This window comes from Phyllobates terribilis, unplaced genomic scaffold (genome assembly GCF_046119375.1).
Source record: "Phyllobates terribilis strain yellow unplaced genomic scaffold, ASM4611937v1 Scaffold_13__5_contigs__length_258822181, whole genome shotgun sequence".
NCBI lineage: Eukaryota > Metazoa > Chordata > Amphibia > Anura > Dendrobatidae > Phyllobates > Phyllobates terribilis.
Genome location: NW_027362773.1, coordinates 114918298 through 114939190, shown reverse-complemented (window position 1 = coordinate 114939190; position 20893 = coordinate 114918298). Strand labels below are relative to the sequence as shown.

General features: G+C 40.5%; 1 protein-coding gene across 1 annotated transcript in view; it reads right to left on the bottom strand.

Annotated features, from left to right (window-relative positions):
- AHNAK (AHNAK nucleoprotein) overlaps positions 1 to 19904 on the bottom strand; it is a 54540-nt gene extending 34636 nt beyond the window's left edge. Inside the window, exon 1 of the mRNA XM_073658478.1 lies at positions 19749 to 19904. The gene's annotated coding sequence lies outside the window, so the exon portion shown is untranslated. The remainder of the gene's footprint in view (positions 1 to 19748) is intronic.
- Positions 19905 to 20893: the final 989 nt, after the last annotated feature.

The following is a 20893-nucleotide window of genomic DNA, read 5'->3' as shown; positions in this document are numbered from 1 at the left end:
AACATATATAATGCATTCACTTACTATTCCATTTTAGGATTTATATATTTAAAAAAATAGCACGAGAAGTGGGGCATCTAAAACTTTAAAAAAATTTAATAAAATAAAAATGTAGCCTCCTACAAGAAAAGTCATAATTTCCAGAAACCTCACCACTACACACTATTCCAAAAAGGAGCCTAAGTATTCAGAACTTGGCATTCAGTTCCAACCTCCATGTGCTTCTCAGTCATGGGTACTTGTATATCAAGTTTCAATGGTAGGAGAGAGAACTGAAAAAAAAGCACTATTCTGAGGGGGGTCTGTCAGCACATAATGACTGGTCAAACCAAGCACAGACAGTCAGAGCACCTTTGGTGTGGCTGAGCAGTTTAGTGCATTTTCTCACCTACTTGTTTTCCCCATCTTGCTCTATCCTCCTATGGCTCTTTTAAAGCTAGAGCTGTCAATCAAGAGGATGGGGGATATGGTTGGAAAACAAGTAGATGGGAAGATGCAATGAGCTACGCAACCACGCCAAGGATGCCCTAAGCACCTGTACTTGGTTTGAACAGTCATTTTTTGCTGACAGACTGCCTTTAACATAAGTTTAACCTTACATCGAGTCTTCACTAGAACACAGCTATCCATATTCATAGCAGGTTTATTACATTAAATATGCTCCTGTTGGGGCCACATGTTTTAAAGACAACCAGTGGCCACAAAAGGACCGGTTACAAAACAGAGATCCAACAATGATCCATTGTTAAAAAAAAAAAAGAAGAAGAAAGGGCAAATAAGATTTGCTCAACACCAGAAGGAAGAAAAGTCCATACCCATACATGGCATTAGAGTTAAGGCCACCTTACACAGACTAATGTTGGTTGAACTCGCTTGATATTGACGGCTTTGAGTGACCGACTAACGTGTATGGTGGCGACAGTCAACAGATGGTCGGGGGAAGAAGTCTATGGCAAGTCTGATTTCAGACTGCCGACTGCATTGTTCTGAGAGAAAATCCACCGGCAGCGCTCCTGTGTGTGGGAGAGTCGGCTGAGATGGCTGTTGACCAAACTATTGGCTAACGCATCGATATGCCGATCCGATAGCCATCTAATGTGTATGGCCAACTTAAGACCTGGAGTTGTCAGTATGCAAATTAGTTCTCCCCCAGAAGGAAACAGATTTTCCCTAGTGCTACTTGTAAGTCAACGTCCAATCCATACAAAGCCTTGAACATGACTAGGGATACTTGCCAAACCAAATATCTTTAGAGAACTTTGTTGAAGTTCTCGCCCCTCTTTACTACAGGCTAGGATCAGATGCCTTTAAAAGGGATCTAAAAGGGGGAGATCCAGGTAGTGTAGTGAGTTTAAGTTTAGCCCCCCCATATACACTAGACAGCCATTTCTACTAACCATCCAGCCTTCTCGGTGTGGCCAAGCACGCCTGTGTTCTCTATGAAAGAGCCGCTGTCAGACTCCTCTGGCCATAGATTATCTTCAGGATGACTAAAGGATCGGCCAATGAAATTCAGCAAGACGGAGATTTCCACCAGACCAATTTTGGAGGGGGAAGAGTCAAAGGGCCACCCCCATACATAAGCCTCATCCAGCAGATATCTGTAGGTTTGGTTGACTTTAATCAAATGGTTCCTTTATGGGTTGCAGACTGACCTCCCGATATCACTAGAGAAAGTTTTCTTCCTTCTTGGCAAGAGCTAATTTGTATACATTGGAATCTAGCAGCCATACCGACCACTCCAGGTCCAAGTAAGTCCACATTCTCCAAAGTGTCAGAAAAAGTTCCCCTTAAAGTGTAATTAGAAGAGTTTTATGACCATGATCTTGGTGCGAGATGAAAGGGGGTAGTTGAAGTGGAGTGGATTGTGTAAGAGCCGCGCTCTGTCGTTGCTGGATTCCAGGTAACGCGAGAGGCGGAATGCTCCGTGGAATGTTTTGACGCTATTTTCATCTTAGTCACATGTTTTAGGGCACAGGGGGCAGCGGGATTGTATGACCACGAGACATTCAAGGGACATTAAGTGTCACACACACAAGATGTCTCTCTCGGTCAGTCAGCATCGCCTTTACTAGAAAGGGGGCTTTAGTACCACTAGATCCAAGGTCTACGAGACGACATTTCCCTGAAATCAGTCACTAAATGAACTGTTACCTGTACTTTATTAATTCCCAGGAAAGTGCATCTAATCTGAGCACTCTTCCTGATCACAGCATGCTGTGTGTAAGTCACCGGCAAATAAAGCCTCTGACTACGATCGACTCATTTCCTCGTAGCTACATCATTATCTTGAAATTGTCGAGCTTCCTGAGTACTTACTGTATGTCCTCAGCCACCTGGGAGAAAACAGAACAGTCTGCTGCCTGTCTAGGAAGCCAAGTCCAGTGATTATCTATTATCTGATTATCCTTTCTGGTTGAAGGTATTAAAATAGCAATATATGAGTATTTTCTAATTTATTCATTTATTTCTTTTAAAAAGAGTTGACGGAATGTGTTGTACATCGAGAACTAACTACTTTCTTGCAGCAGTATGAAAGAGGTTGGCCACTACTCTGATTAACATCTGTCAACATGGGGCACCTCTGATCAGCTATCACGTGCCGGAAGCTCTCAGGTGCTGCCGGAAGTTCTCAAATGCTCCTTGAACTCCGCATCTCCATTAAAACTCTAGTGGCCACGGCCAGGTACTACAGATCCACCCCCTATTCATTTGAATGAGGATGGATCTGCAGTACCCGGCCGCGGCTACTATAGAAACGACGGAGCTTCTGCATTTCGACAGCATCTGGAAATTCCATCAAAGGCCAACAACAGCTGATCGGCCAGAGTACCGGCTGTCACACACTCATGATCAGAGGTTCATGGCCATCAAAAAAAAAAAAAGTAGTGGCCAACCTCTTTAATGGCTCAAAATCATGGGAAAGTCACAAGTGCTTCCACATTAATCATGGTAACCTAATACTTCATACATACCCAACAGGAGTAAAGTTTTACGTCTGAAACCTGTTGGCTAATGCGGTGATTTTTTTTTCTGTCTCACTCATCATACGAATCTTGTTTTCTGGAAATGTAATAGTGATGAAGTTTTTAGTGGTACCGATTGGACTATATGCTGTGCAAGACTAGATCTCAAGAAAAAAAATTGCAAAGACCGAAGTCAACGAGTGATGTATGGTCATCCCGAGACTTCTAGAAAGAAACGTGGTCTATGTTCTCACTTGGAGATGGCCATAGACTTGAGATTTTGGATGGGAGGAAAAAAAAGGGCAGATTTAAGCCAAGTCCACACATGTGTAATGATCTATGCTTGAGCACCTTGTCACGGTTTTCATCATAATCGCTGAAAAACAGGATTCCGACAAAAACCTCGATTGAGCCATTATGAGGCATACGGAGTTAATTTGGACTCTTTCTGCTCTCTATCCTAGCAATGTTCATCTTTTATTAGACATGCACAAAACATAAGTCTTCCAAACTTTAGTGCAAGACTGAAATAGAGGTACATTGCCGGAACGAAGGCCAGCAAGTGTCCAAAGTGATCCAGTCGGCCTCATAATAGTGAAGAGCTCTGGTTGGGGTTTATGGTTGGAATCCCCAATAAGCAATGCACATGCGGGAACCAAGCCTTACATGGTTTTCTTCCGACTTATTTGGGGACGTGAACGGGCATCACAGATGTCATCTAATATTTGCCGAGTTGATCTAACAGTTTGGATTTTTTTTTTTTGCAGCAATTGTTGAAAATCCATTCATGCCGAACAGATCAGTATGCCGTTAATGGAATCCCAAACTACTCCAGAGATCAAACAAGAGATCAATCAGTGATCTGTCATCTTAATTGATGGAATTATCGTCAAAAGATGAAATACGGGTAACCATTTTGGAGAACAGTCATCTGAAATGCCAAACTTGAATGAAAAAAAAATAAAATAAAAAATAGGATCTCATTCTTAAATAGACATTACATGGTGAACAAATGTAAGTGACTGTCTGCCTCATTAGAGTAGGGTTACGCCCAAACCCTGGTTGTACTCAGTGTCGAAAAGACCTAGTTTTAGTAGAGGTTGTCATAAGACATATGATACTAATGGTCCATCATGATGCAACCGTGGTAGAAGGTGAACTCTCAATGGCCACTAATGCTCCTTAGATGGAGCTGCCGTTGGCACCATAACAAGTATATAGTATACATGCCTGGGTAGAATCCACCCTCGGCCTCTCCGCAGTGTTACATTTCTCTTGCAGCTGCTGTTTAACTACTAGGGAGTGTGTACTTGTGAGTGTGTCTCTGACACCCAACCGGCCTGGATAAAGGACTTTCTTAAACTTTACAGCATTCATATAATAGTCTACTTGAGATGACCCACAGAGGTCAGGAGCAGTAGGGCGGGTTTTTTCCTACAATACACACAGTCCTCATACGATTAATAGGCAAGTCGTTTGCAAAGGCTGGCAGTTCACACGTCTTCCAACAAAAAAATACAAACTACGTGATCGGTGCATGCCCAAAATGACCCTCCTATAGCATGGTAGCGGAGTATTTAGCCCTGGAGGAAACTTCTCCTCTGAGCCAGGTAAACCACATTCCTGAACTTGTGCTAGTCAAAGACCAGCTCTAAGGCAGAAAAGGATAGCAAGGGTCAGAACCCACCCCTTTACCATGGCATACTAAAAGGGCAAGCTGGGGCACGTAGCTACCTCAAACAAAAGCTAAATACACACGAATATACAAAAGTCAAAATTATACCTGTAATTAATGCTAAGTATTACATAACAGGCTACAGGGGCATTGTAGTCAGAGTCTGCGGAGAGATTGTGCCCATTTTAGTTTCAGAGGTAAGAAATACCTTGTGGGTTCGGCAATCCCGCAACAGGAGCGTCGGAACAAATCTGAAAGTCTGGGGTCTCCTACGACTAAACATTTATTTTGGCTTCTGTACCGTAAAGTTATAATGCATCAATGTAATCAGTGATCTCACAGCTTATGTAGTGGCATCCATACACACGACAAAAGGCAGCCGAACCGGCATACATCTGCAGGACTGAGAAGTACGGGGACTTCCCGACTCTTCCCTGACGAAGAGAAGAATCCGGCAGTTTGGATTTGAAGATTAACTAAACTATCACGAAACTTATTTTTTGGTATATTTGACAGGCACTTAAAATTGCCTTCACATCAATGAAAATCTTAAGAAAAAGCCCATGCTTTCTATCGAATCGGTGCCCCACTCTGTATACACCCTTGTATCCTGGGCAGTGCACTGTTCGGGGGTCTATTGAGCGATTGTTGGGAGAGGAGGAGGGGGGGGGGGGGTCGAAAGATCCAGATCACTACCGATCTGCAGGCAATTAAAGTGCCTGCCAAATATAAAAACTTCCTGAAAGTTCCTGATCCCCGTGTTATCGGGGAAGATAAGATGCTCCTAAAGATGGCTTTTTCTTCTCTTCCCATCCTCTCAACAGCAATTGATAAGCACACACATATACATCTTGAGCATAGAGTAAGTAGGCCAGAATGCACATAAAAGTAGAACAAAACCACCCCTTGACGAAGCTAGGTGCGAAACGCGCGTCGGTGCAGGTCTTTCATGAACTGGTGAGAGCCTTCTTAGCCACTGTGCCTGCTTACATCTCCTACTTATGGGTTTTACACCTTTGTTATTTCATGATACCTCATCTAATTTATTATGCATTAACATTTTTTCACGATACTCTCTATACATTGGTATCCGAGCTTAATATTAGGACTAGATATTGAGTAGTATAATATTGCGCTTACTATTGTACTTTGTTCATTCACTTACTCCGAAAAGCTGTATCAAGATGTCTATTTTCCATGTCCTCTCATCAGCTATGACTATCTTATGTCTTAAATGTTATCTAATTTTTTTTTATTTCTAAATAAAAATGTAATTTTATTCCTACATCTCTGTGCCTTGCACTCATTCTCTATAGGTTTGGCTCAACAGCAGTTGTTACAACTCCAACTGGGACTTTTAGTGGACATATATTGTATGGGAAAGATGGAGTATGACCGCAGGGCCAAGCAAAACAGAGCTTGTTTGTATACTGTAACTATGGAGAAATATATAGTTTTGCATGGCATTTGTACACAGAAAAAAAGTAGGATACTAATAAAGACTATCGACAGAGCTGTTGTTTTTTATCTTAGCTTTATCTTGTGAACAAGTTTTGTCTTTTGCTACAATGCTTTTAATTTTACCTGGAGACACCTGAAAGGGATTTGGTCTTTTTTTCCTAAAGTTTTTGGAGCAGAAACTCCCAAGTTTTTGAGGAGTTTTAAGATTTGGAGGAGGATTTATGCTCCAAAAAACACTCCATGAGCACATAACCAGACTTAGCTGGCTCTGTCTAAAAACAGCCCACTATTGCAAAAGCAATCTCATTGCAGTGCTACCAAGGCTGTCACCATGGTAAACTCTAAAATTGCATAGAATTGTAAAATTAACACTGCAAATTACAATGTATCACCTCTTGGCATTGCATACTTTTTTTTTTAGCTGGATTAGATAGCCATTTAATGTGTACTGGGGGTCGCCAGACAAAATAGGACATGGTTTGAAAGCACTGGCAATGTTGAATTTCCAATAAAATGGTTTTTTTTTCTCCTTAAAAACGGAAAATAAGCCTCTACTAGAGGTGTCTGGCAGCAGTTCATTCTGTGCACCTCATTAAAAACACATGCACATTCAAGGAAGCTGAGTGCGCATGTGTATGGAGGAGCCAGGAGGTATAGTCGAGCGCCGAACGAGCATTTGAGAGCCATCTAATAGTGTCTGGCCAGATATATACTTGTTAGAATATATTTTCTGAAGGAGAGAAGAAATTGGGGGACAGGGTTAGAGTTGTTCACGATGGTAACAGATGAATCGGTTGCAGCGGTTAGAAACCAGTGGGTGCCGAACCTGCTGGTGATTGCAGCTGATAGAGAAAAACGAGGGTAGTTTTCGGCACAACCGACTGGATAAAAAGCATAAAGTTTATTGAATAAAGTTAAAAGTCCATTAAAAGTTAAAAAACCTCAAACACCTGATGTTGAGTTTTTTAACTTGATTCAATACACTTATAATTTTTATCCAAAGTTGATTGAATCAAGTTAAAAACATCATCGGGTGTTTGAGGTTTTTAACTTTTAAAATTTATTCAATAAACTTATACCTTTTTATTCAGTCGAATTTGCCGGAAACTAAGCTCGTTTTTCTCTATATAATTTTCTCATGGAGAAAGCTCCTTCATTACATACACAATCTGTTTATAATAGATTTACAGTCACTTCCGCATGTAGCAAGGTCACACATGGTGACAACAAAAGGTGTATAGCCTAAGGGGGACACGCCTGGAGACACACAAAGAAAGATAGGTTCACTAATACACAGATACACAGCTCTACGCTATAAAATAGACACGTACAATTCTACAAATACAGAACGAGATACACCCATAGATTTCCAAAGCCAGGCGCACCCAAAAAGGCGAAAGCACAGAACGGTTCTGTGTGCACAACATGGACCCATGCATCATAGCAGCTCCGAGCAAGGGAGGGTTTCCTGGCCCCCCGCTGTGTAAGATAATGGGGAAGGGGCTTGTTTGTGACCTGGACCAAAATCATTTCCAGATGTTATCAGAAGAAAGCACAATTTCCTGATAACAGATACACTGAGCGTGTACAAAGCACAATACCCCTGCTAGAAAAGAAGAAGAGCGAGCAAGTTTACAATACACTGGATACATTGTAGTGTCATGCGGATACAAAGAAATAGCAACACTATCATACAACATCTGTACTGGAGGTCGAATGGATCATCTGCCATCAACATTATAAAAAACAGAAATTCAATAAAAGTATTTCTTCCTGAGACCGCACCCATGCACGAGGCAGCGTAGAACGGCCTGGGCAGCTGAGCGACACATGGTGCGCCGTCTCTGCCAGCTCATTTATAAGAGACCACAGATAATTATCATCGATTCCATTTCAGGGAACCCCAGAGAGACGCACCGCAGCTCCCATAACAAATTACTGTCTGTCTTCAAGTCAACAAACTAAAGTTTTGGTGACCGCACCGCTGCTGATGTTCTTGATCACACTGTCAGTGACTCCATCGATTAAAATGATTTACTGGCGGACTTGATATCAAAAGGCCAAATTGTACTTATACTACCGATGTTACCATACGATCAGCTCACATATAAATCTAAGCAAACAGAAGTGATGAAGTTATCACACCAAATCCCTCCATTAAGCAGTTGTTCAGACGTCCGTTTTTCACGGCCGTGTTCTGTGGTTTCTAAGGATATGATTATGCTAATCACACACTGATCAAACCCAGATAAAAATGTGATCCAATTTTCTCGGATAAGGAGAAAAAAAAAAAAAATTGGACTGCACTCATATGTCATCAGAGTGCAGTCAGATTTTTTTTCCTAGGTCCCATAGATATGAATGGTCAAGTGTGATCCGATAATCGGATGCAACTCTGGCATGCTGCGATTTTTTTCCTTGGAAAGACTCGGTCCGAGAAAAAAAAAAAAAAAATGAACATGTGCGTGGCCCTGTAGAATAATTGGTCTGAGTGTGATCTGATGTTTTGTCAGATCACACTCGGACCGAAAATACGGTCGTCTGCAAGAGTCCTTATAGTGTACGAAAAAAAAAAAAAAAAAAAAAAAAAGGAGGCATTAAAGCCGGACTCTACTGCTGGTAATAAGAGGTTGGGTAGGGCTAGGCAAAAAAAAAAAAAAAAAAAAAATCACAGAATTCCTAAACTTCTGAAATCAGCTGGATTATATTGACTTTCGAAAGAAAAAAATGGGGGGAGGTGGCAGAAAAAAAAAACAAAAAAAAAAAACAATGGCTCTCCTTCCCCTCCCTGCCTTACCACACACAGTCACCTTCCTGAGTGATGGCAGCGCAGATTGTTGGAATTGCAGCGGAGGGTGTGTATCATAGAGCAGAGAGCAGTATGCAGGGTCAGCCATGTTTACCTAGGTCTGTGGACGAGCTTAAGAAATGCGTCGCTTTGAACACTGGATGTTTATCGTTTATGCTTGGAGAATAATTATTCCTACAATGTAATCTACTGTCAATATAACGATTGTAAATGCACCTTATACAGCTTTTTTACACTTGCTGATAGTCGGGTTTGGCGTTCCTAAGAGAGCTCGTTTCCCAGTTATCGATCTAAACAATCTGCCAATGAACAAGCAATACGCTCGTTACTCTGGGCAAATGATTTTTAAGCTTTTTTAAAAAAAAAAAAAAAATAATAAATTAAAATAAATCATGGTCTTCGCCAGCACATTGTCCTGGGTAAACAAGGTGTGCAGCTGACAACAATGATATTTTATGCACACAGAAGGATCATGTTAATGATCATTCTGTGCACATGAGAGTACTGTCGACCTGTATAAGCAGGATAATAAATGGATGCCCTTCAGCTTCTATTTGGATATTATTAAATTCAACATGTCGGCTACACTTTAAAGGGGTTGTCTGGTCTTCGGCTTCAAGTCTGTAGTCACTATCACATACACTGCGAGAATTCTACCCAGGTGCCTGACCGCAAGCATGTGATTTGCATACATGTGGTCACATGCCAACTAGACTTGTACAGTCTAACTCAATGCAAGTGTATTGAGCCAGGCCTGACACATCTAGTAGGAATGTGGCTGGAAGTACGCAAATGACATACTTTCAATCAAATGACCGCCCACTCCCAGAGAATCCTCACAGCTCACACATAGAGTGACTGCAGACTTTTAGCCAAGGGCCAACCCCTTTAAGCAACCATAGTGTAAGAATACATTTAAAGTGACCCTCCAGTTCTGGATAAACTTTTCCCATGACGGTGGCAATGCAAGGTTAAAGTACCTGGTGTCTTCGTTTCCTTCCTTTGTGAATGTGCCGACTCTTGGTTCCCTCTATAATGACCTCCAGGATCTCAGACAACCTTGTGTATAAAGGTTTGGCAGTCGGAAACACTTTCCTTTCTTTTCGAATTGGCCAGCACTATGGTCATTAGCATTGGTGGTCAATCAGAGTAGGAAGGAAAGTCTCCAGCTACCAAAGAAAACCACTGGCGGCCATTGTAGATAAATGCAAAGGAGACCTGGAATCAGTAGCCCAGCAAGGGAAAGCAGCAAAACAAGGACACCAGGTACTTTATGCATTTCCTCTCTTCCCTGGAGTCTTTATCCTGGACCGGAGGGTCACTTTAATCAAGGGAACAAGGGTTTCCAGTACAAACAAACATGAGAAAGGAGTTCCTGAGCGCATTACAGCCTCCATGTCTGCTGTGTATTTTCCTCCTACGAGTATACAGTAGTGGACTGCTAAATACTGGTATATCAGAATGGAGTCGATGAGGAAGACGAGATGATCTATATGTATCGGGTCCCAACATGGGGTCAAAGAGAAAAGAACAAAGCTGTGTTTGTAATGCACTGGGTACTAATTTGATTTTGTCAATGCAATTATAATATGCACTTAAGATTTTTTTTTTTTAAAGATTTTTGGATTTAAGGTCAGACCAAAACATGATGATAATGAATAATATTATTAATAAATATTTTTTTTAGACTTTTAAAAGGTCAGCCCAAAACATGATAATATTATAGACTTATCTGCAATGATTTGATCATATATATAAATTACAGAGACATGCAAAAGTGTACAGAGCACACAGACAGGAAGGGTATGAGTAAGCCGGGTGTCAAAAGGGTGTGCTGTTATTTGCACAAGTCAGTAATACACACAATTAGAGAGATAGGCTATCAAGCACATTTATCAGCACTCCCGCTGTACACACAGCTCTAACCCATGATCTTTCACACTTCTAATAACTTTGTTCTCAGCCAAACATTTGAATAACACTTTATAAGTATCTATCACAACGAATACAGAATACTGAATATTTATAATGCTCGGTAATACACATTAGATTGTGGACAGGATCAACCAACATTGTATCTAAAATATACAGTTGCAGCCAAGGTGTCCCAAATAATCTGCAGTCTGGGTGATGAATTTTAAGATTATTATTTTTTTATTTTTTTGCTCAGAAAGATAAGTCCTAACCTATTTTCAGGTGATGTCTTTTTTTTTTTTTGCTATGAATAATTGAATTCACATTAATTCAAGAACAACCCCTACGAAAAAAAAAAAAAGAAAGAAAATGTAATCATGTCATCACACACACAGTGCACATACCAGTCTAGTTCCTCTAGAGTCCCACAGTTAAAAAGGACCTTTGGTACTATCATGGTCACATCCTGTGATGTCACCAAAGGTCCTTAAGCAGTTTTAACCTCAGAATCAAAACGCTGGGGTCCCCTAAGAGTGGTGACTCGGGGCAATTGCCCAGTCTACCTCCCCCCAACACCAACCCTGACTAACTATGGCTTATTCTTTGAGTAGGGCTTATATTTCAAGCATAATCCAAATATCCTGGAAAATAATGCTAGGGCTTATTTTTGGGATAGGTCTTATTTTCGGGGAAGCACGGTACTTATCCCTCTATGTCCGTAGCAATAAACATGCAAACTTGGTGAGTACAAGTGCACATTTATAGCGAGTCCCTCTATCATCCAGCCAACCATGTTTTAAAATAGCACCCGATATCAAGCCATCTTAATGGAGATTGAAAAATAATATTTTCAAATATTTCAGTCCATCAAGCTCAGTTAATTTCCTTTCACGCTCTGCTTGACACTTATGGCCCACATACAAATTCGACTAATGTCAGACGAGCAGTCTACTGTGCATGGGGGTCTCCGAAATCTTTCCCAACAGATCATGTTGAAGGGAGAGAAGGATCCAGCAACTTTTGTTCTCTCAGAAATAGCTGCTGCCAGAAGAATCTGGCAGTGGCCCTTTCATAGAGAACACAGGAGCACTCGACTGGGTCAATGTGTGGAATAGTCGGAAGAGATAGCAGTCGGCCACACAATGGCTTGGCCAACTGTTATGGGGTGTTTTTAGGAAGTTAATTTGATTTCAATGATCCAAAGAAGCAGAAGAAAAAATGTAAATGGGCGCCCACTGGATCCAGAGGTAGAAGTCGTCATCGGGGTCACACCATCACGTAGGTTCCTATAGGTAGACAAAGCACTTCCATGGCTCACCACTTATTTTCGTCAGGTCATAAGAGAACATCCACGATACCCATATTGAATCGTGCCATACAGAAAAACTTTGGGTCTACGGTTATCAGTAACATAGGAAAGATGTCAAAGTGTTTGGAAAACTGATATCGTTAAATTACTCCATATTCGTACAGTTATTGACTCGTTAAAAAAAAAAAAAAAAAAAAAAAAATACTAAAAGCAAAACACAATGGCAAATACTGTTGAATATTCAACCAATCCAACCCAAGTGATTAATAAGATAACAGTCATCAAGATAATGGTAATTCAATATATCTAGAAGATTCTCAATATAAAAAAATAAAATAAATTATGTTATATATAAAGTTTATTTTGAACCAAACAGACACACATATTGCCACCAGTGATGGAAGGTCTGGTGTATGTTTTCCCAATATTGCCCTTTCTATGACCCTTGAACCTATAGCTGGCAGTTAGATTTATGGTTATTCTCCAGTGATAACATTGCTCTACAAGCCTCTGTTTTTTGTAATCTAAACATATTAAGTGTTGCTCCTGAGGATCAGTCCAGCTATCTCTTAAAGGGGTTGTCCACTACTTGAACACCCCTTCTCAAATAGGTATGTTTCCCCCTTTTTAAAATAACACTTATCCTCACCGGCAGTGCCAATGCCGTTTCAGTGGTGTCGGCACAATCTCTCCCGGGCATTGCCTAACAATGTGATGTCACGCAAACCCTGTGGCCAATCAGCGTTGGCTTTTCTTTCCCCACCTTCGGACGAATCACATACATCTGAAGGAAGAGAGCAGCGGCAGCGCTCACGTCCTTCGGATGCAAGCGATTTGTCCTAAGGCAGGGGGAGTTAATCGGCTCTGATTGGCAGCAGGGTTCACGTGATGTCACACTATTATGCAATCCCCGGGAGAGAATGAAGACACCACCGGAAAGGCACCAGCACCGGAAGTGAGTATAGGAGGTGTTATTTTAAAAAGGGGAAACATACGAATTTAGAAGGGGTTGTCAAGAATAGTGGACAACCCCCTTTAATAGTTTACTTTTCTCTACTACAGTGATTCTTTATCTTAATGACCCCCATGTACATTAGTAGTCAGCTGGCTGCCATCTATCTCCTCCATACATAAGAGTGCTTGGTTCAAATGAGCGCTCCTGTATTCTCTAAGAGAAAGCCATTGCCAAACTCCTGACGGCATCTTCTCAACGACCAGTCATTGGAATTGCAACACACCAATCCTTCTTTTCTCCCGACATCTGTTGGGGGAAGAGTCGGAAGGCCCCCATACACATTAGACCGCCAACCGATCCTGACATTAATCGGCAGGTTCAAACGACTTTAGTCTAATCTTTACAGGGGCCTTAAGACAGTGTATGGGAACCAATTTCAATGTCCGTCACACGGGACAAAATAGATCATATAAATCACGATATGCTGAGTATTGGGAGCGATCAATGATCAGTTTCTAAGCCGGTGAGCAATCTCACTATAAGGGCACAGTCACACAGCCATATACCTCGGACTATAATTCACGAACTGGTTGGTGGGTCTCCCAACCAGAGCGTGACCACTTCATATATTCCTATGCAGCTGTCAAGCTTGGGTGGGTAGAGCTGCCGGCCAGTCCGAGCATTGTAGTTCCATCTCGTCCCGATTTATAAGACCGTCTTGACTGCACCCTAAGGCTACAAACATGTTGCATTGGAAAGATGACAGTCTCTGATTTAACCTAACGTGAGCACATATGGAATAAGAGGTATTATAGATACTGTAAAAGACTTCAGAATTTACGATTTGTAACAACTTAGAAAGTGTTTCTCAACTTACAAAAGCGTTTCTCAAACACCATAGACCCTTGAGGGGCCTCAAGGTATGGCCGAGCTGCACCCAGTCAGTGGAATTCACTACAACATACTGACTTTCTAACATTCTCTTTTCCAAGAAACATATCCTATGCCAAAATTCAGCCCCACCTAAAATGTGAGAAAGCCCCATCAAGTTTTTAAGCATTTGCTCCAGATCCCGGAGTACATTGATATCTCGTTGCATATTTAAACATTAGAAGTCCTGAGATTATATCCCTCAAAGAAAACATTTGAAAGTGTTCATCGACGTTAGAAATTATGCACGAGCCCTTCAAAATATTGGACAACAAAGTATAGGACATGACTTGTCTAGATCTTCTGATTTCAGAAGAAAAGGCTTCATTTCTGGCCAAAGTACTAGAGAATTGCAAATGGTAGTAAAACAGGTATATATTAACAAGCAGGTGAAACAAAAAGTGTCTTTGTGATGCACAAAGCTGTAAATATTATGTTACTAAGGAAAAAAAAAAAAAAGTGTTCACCATTCTACATACAAACATAAAAAAGGAACAGTAAAACACAAGGCGGTAGTTAAAAATAATTATTAACGGATCAGAGAGAAAGAGAATAAAAAAAAAAAAATGGGTTTATTGTAGAAGAAGAAAAATAGCCTGAAACCAAAAGCTGCAGAAGTTTTCCTGCCATTAGTATTTAAAGTAGATTCTTCATAGAATTATTATTTTTTTAAACCAATCTTGGACAATAGTATCCCATGTATAATACAGAGCGCACACAGCGGAACTAGATTTTACCGCTATGGGCAAAAAAGGCACTTTTTCTTCTTTTCAAACTGTTTTGATATGTGCGCTGCTTAATTCATTGGAAAATAAAGATTGAACTGAATAGAAATCTGGAAGACTGGTAACAAGAACATAAATCATGCTATAAGAATCCTGGAAATCCAAGAGACATGACATTCTGGAAAGACACCATTCATGGATCTTACGGGTTTCCTGTGTGTAATCACATTGAAGTACTTTTTTTTTTTTTGTCAATGAAAGCTCACATTGAACTGTATTTAAAGTCTCTTCCAGGTTACATTCCCACGTTGAGCTTTTGATGTTGCAGATTTTCTGCACCCATTAAGTAAAATAAGTTACTTGCATAAAAAAATTTCACCCAAAACTCAAGAGAAACTTATCCTAAAGGGGTTTTCCTAAAATTGCAAGTGATCAATAACTTGCCGATAGCGGAGAGTTTGACCAATGGAACACCCAGCAATCTAGAGAACAGGTACTGGGGTTCTGGATGGGGCAGATGTACGCATGCTCAATCTCCATTCAACTCCTTGTTTACGGGACTACTCAAGAAAGCCAATTACAGAGCTCCCAGAAGTTGGATGCACAGTAATTAGCAAAATATCCCTTATCCTATAGATTAGGAAAACGCTTTTTTTTTTTTTTTATCACCTAAATCCTAAATTAATAATCTAAGCCATGAATTTTTTGCAGTTAATTTCATGAATGAATGTTACATATAGCTGCACTGTAATCTTTGTAGGGAACCAAGAACATTGCATCTTTGCAACCTGACCTCACTTGCCGTATGCTATATAGTATTTATTTCATTGTAATTCTGGAATATATATAATAAAAAAATCAAGTAGCTTGAGGCCAAAGACAATGAGCCATTATGATTGCAGAGTTGTGCAATTTTTTTATCCACAAATCAGGAGATCTTAAGTGTTTAGCAAGAGGCGTTCTGCACAGACTTTTTTTTTTCACCATGTGACCAAACGTCTTTCGAAGCGTCCTTTGCCAGTCAACCTGTACTAGGGTGTCTCACACTAGTTATAAATAAAAAACGGATCAGAGTTTAATCCAAGTGGCATCAGTTTTTCTCGTATGGGGAAAAAAAAAAAAAAAAGGAAGAAGTTTCTCCATCTTCTCCTTTCTATCAGTCTGTGAAAATCGGATCGCACTCGAATGTCACCCGAGTGAGGTCCGATTTTTTTCACGGACCCCTAGACTCGCATTGCCGATTTTGAGTCAATTCCTCGGATCAAAATCAGACATGTGTTCAGTTTTTTCCATGGACCACTCTGTCATGTGCACAGCCCCATAGCACTCGTACCTATGAGATTCTATCCGTGAAAACCACGGATTGCACTCGTGTGAAAAATCAGGCATGTGCACGAGCCCTAAGGAGTTTTAACTAGTCTCAATCGTAGTTTAGAGAATAGAAGTCACCAGCTGCATGTGAAAAGCATAACTGTGGTCATACAAGCCATGGATGTCAGATGATAATGGTACTCGTGTCCAGTTACTGCACAACCTCTAAGGCCAGCCGTATAGTTGAATCATACTTACGGAATAAAGATTGTTGCAGCCAGACTTTTATACTAGAGTTGGCCGTAATATACAGAAAGGATTTATTGAATCATGGAAAAATCATTCAAATACTTCAATATGAAGTTCTACTTGTCAACACACACAAACCTTTCTAAGATTTCTCAATTTAGGGTCAAGGGGAGACAAACACCGATAAGTAACCGATTTGAAGAAGAGAAACAATGAGGCATTTTCCCATATCTTAAGTGTGTATTCCAAATAAGAACTGTTGCATTATGGTTTATCAGATAAGAGAGGCTTGCTACATGAACCATCCTGCAAACAAGCACTGAACGATTTAAGAAAAAGATATGGATTAGGCAATACGAGTTATTGTATTTACCCAGGGCGAGGTAGAACAATGCTCAAATTAAGGCTCCATTCACTCTTGCAGAGTGACTCATTGCTATAGATAATCATACAAGGTTTTACATTGAAACTTTGCAGTTTTATACATTAGTAATATAGTTTTTATAGCCTTGTACTACAGCCAATTCATGAACAGTAGTGTCTCATCAATTAAAGAAAAAACAAACCACAGGATACTGTATCAAGCTACACGCTGATGCTAAAGCAGAAGTTTACTCAATTAACTTCATGGGAGCTTATAAAAGTTTTGTGATGCGGGAGCAGATATTACATTAGACTTCATTATATCATATATTGGATGTATTTAGAGTCTGAGTAACGTCCAGCAGGATGACTTTATGACTCCATTCACTCGGCCAAATGGAATATCCCATTAGACATGTACTTGTAACGTGAGATTTTTAACTCACGATGTTACTCATCTCTAGTTTAGCTATTGGCAGAACCACACCCTGAATCTTTCTTTTCCCCTTCTTCAGGATTATCAGATTAGGATAGAGAAGTTACGCGTCACTGGGTGCTCCGTTTTGAAAGTACATACTTCTGCAAAAGTTTTCAGTGCCAACATCTTATATTTGACCTGAATTATAAGTTTGAGGGTGCCAGTCATTGTATTCTTTTTTGAGCAGCATGGTGGCTCAGTGGTTACCACTGTTGGTCCTAGGTTCAAATCCCACCAAGGACAACATCTACAAGTTGCTTGCATGTTCTCCCTGTGTTTGTGTGGGTTTCTTCTGGGTTCTTCGGTTTCCTCCCACACTCCAAATATATACTGATAGGGAATCTAGATTGTGAGCCCCAATGGGTACAGTGCCCATAATGTATGTATAGCGCTGCGGTATATGATATCGCTATATAAGCAATGCTAAAAGAATATTCTTAAAAAAAAAAAAAAAGTGAATTACGGGAACAGTTCTACACCTATTTTTTGGGGAGTGGAGTAGTGGCCACATACCATGTATATTACATAGCATATTATACAATAAATTAATGTTAAAGAAGTTGTATTTTTTCCTGAACAAAACTGGTGGCACTTTTTTTTTTTTTTTTAAACCATGGGATACCTGTATGAATAGAGTATATACATCTATTATTTAGAGAATACAAGTACACCACACCTTTAAGGGTTTTTGAAAAGCACTTTAAATTCTTGTACAGGAAAAGATAAGGCAAGATAACTGAGCTTCTTCAAATTCTTACGCATTGACTTATGGTCACCCTTAAAGGCAGGGTAGAAAACAGATGCAGCTATATATTTACACCTATACTGACATACACGTGTGCAGCCCCAGAGTGGGTTCCCCATGTGAATTCCTGCCGCCCCTCCTCCTCTTCTCCCTCATACCCCCTCCCTTCTCTTCTCAGACTACAGAACTGCTGTGAGTCACTCTGCTCCCAAACCAACATTCCTGAAGGATTCTGGACAGGGGCCAGTACTTCCAGACACACCCAGAGCACTGCAAAATACAGAAGAGAGCCATAATATACAGAGCAGTGAGGAAACCAATACTCACTGAGCTTTTAGTCACATCTTGACTACAGAAATATACAGACTAAAATTTCTTTTAGCCTGAACCTTCCCCCTCTTTTAGCACACCCCTATTTCCACCAGAGCACCAGTTGCCAAGTTTTATGAGGGTGAAGGAATGTTTTCAGTGCTAATGCATCCCTTCTCAAGCTTATCAACAACTGAAACCCTCAACAGACCCAATTTAGGAGGCCAAAAAGGATTCAAAATAACTTCAAAAAAGTTATAATAAATTTTTTTATCGAACACATTGTAGCCCCCCTAGTTATAGAAGCTTTTCCACCACCTTCCCACAAAACATTAACTCAATAAAAAGTTGTTAAAACTTTTTTGAACACATTAGAGCCCCCATAGTTGTAGAAACACTTGCTTTTCCACAAAACGTTAACTCTTTAATTCATGTGTTAAACACAGAAGCTCTGAACTCCAAACCTAAACTTTACCTTCCACATTTACAGCCCACACAGACTTCATTTACCACCAGAAAACTTCCTACATCACTTCTTTTGATCAAGGTGGAAGAAGAAGAAATAAAACTTCCACTTTCTCAGTAGGTACCACACCTTTTTTTCCCCTCCTTTGATTACAGCTCTCATGGCATTCACACCCCAAATTTTGAGGGATAGGATTCTGCCAATCAGAATCCAGAAGGTGAACCCCTCCCTTCCAAAAAGGGAACATGCTGGGCACTTTAGGTGCACATCAGCAATCAACAATATTATTGTAACTGCCATTTAATGAATTATTAATTACACTTAACATACTATAGGTCTGTAAAGAGCCTTTCAGTAAAGTACAGGAGAAAGTATACAAAAGCAGCATAAATTTATTCTAACGCTTATTAAACAAGTCACATCCCACAGAAATTATATCAAAGTTTTGGAACAGAAAACAAAGATATACAGTGTGCATTTTATAAGGGTATTTCTACATAGTCCACTAACTCCCCCCTTCTTCATTCCAAAATCTCCACCAGGGGAGGGTGTGGTGCCTCAAACTTCTGTGTTGTAATAGCCACAGAATACAGTCCAAAGCAAACATGGCCAATAATGCAAAGGCAGAGACTAGCTTTATCTTGCATACAATAGAAGATGTAGGGGTGATATAGTCACAGCTATACAGTTTTGGGTACAGGAAAGTAAGGAAATCCCCCAAACTTCTTCACTTATCCCCTGCGCACTGGATTGCGCACAGAGAATTGCGCACAAGTTTCAGCGCATAGAAAGAAAGGTGCATACGTGTATTACATTCCCAACAGTGGGGAAAACTGATACTTTTACTACAATAAATAAACAAACAGTTGTTCAGATCCTCTATATACAGTAGCATCATATATTCCATCCTCTAGAAAAGCAGAGATAATACACTAAATAAAAGCACAAGGTTAAAAAAAAAAAAAGTCCTGCAACTTGAGCAAAAAAACTTTAGAAGAAGGAAAGCAAAAGCAGAGAGTTCCTTAGCTGTAGAGAATCCTGTAAGGGACTGTACACACAGAGAAGAGCATGCAGTCTGGTTACCTGTGTGGTCCTTGGCTGGTACAATACGTGCAGGGAGCCAGCGGCTCTAGTCTGCCTTGGGTAAGCAGAGCTAAGTGATGAGTGCAAGCAGGGCAGGGCTGCTATACTGCACAGTATGGGTGTGTCTGTGTCCAATCCTGGAGAGTAGGCTGAGCCTGCCCTGCCCAGGGCTATAAGCCTGCTGCCTGTAAGTGCACACACTGAGCCTCTCACTGTGGTGTACTAACTTGTGGTGCTCACACCTATGGAGCAGAACTAGGCACCATGTGAATGTATTCTAGTTTTTTTGCAGAACAGAACAGAGCTTCCCACTCTAGAAAAAGTTTTCTAAACAGTTGTAACAACTTTTAATACACCAGACATGGAAAACAAATTGTGGCACTAGCCACTTTTGGAAGCTAAGTGCCACAACTCTGTGCTAAAAATGATTGAATACGTAATGCATTGTGTTTTAGATGCTTTTTTTTTTTTTTGCATCTACCTAAACAATTTTCGAAGTTGTCTAGGAAACAGGATGTGGCTGAGAAGAGCTGTAAAAAAAGGTGCCAAATGTAATAACAAGCTGTACTAGTTTAAATTCTGGTGCACAGAAATGTATGCCAACCATGAGGTGGTGAAAAGAAGAGCAACGCGTTCAACCTACCCTTGTACCAAATTTATTGTGCCATGTGCAAACTTTTGATACAGTTTGCACAGTTTCCATCTCTTAGGCTGCGTGCCCACAATCCATAACAGCAGCGTTTTGGACACAACTCACCTGTGCTGCGTCCAAAACACTGCGTCCTACGTTAAAAGCACAGTGGATGGGATTTATAGAAATACCATGCCCACTGTGCTTCTATTTGACACCGCGTAAACTCACGCACGGCGCGGCTTTATGAGCCATAGAATGTCAATTTCTGTTGCGGAGACACAACAGAAATTTCCCTCATTAGAATGTATTGGATGCGGTAACTCCGCAAGTGTTCATTGAACATATATGGATTTACCTGTGTGATCGGACGCTGCGAAAATAAGCTGCGTCCAAAGCTCTAGTATAGCCTGATCGTGGGCACATACCCTTACACATTTTTGTGCCAACCTCAAAAAGGGAGACACTGACGAAAATTAGATCAGACAGAGCACAAAATAACCACTTACGGTAA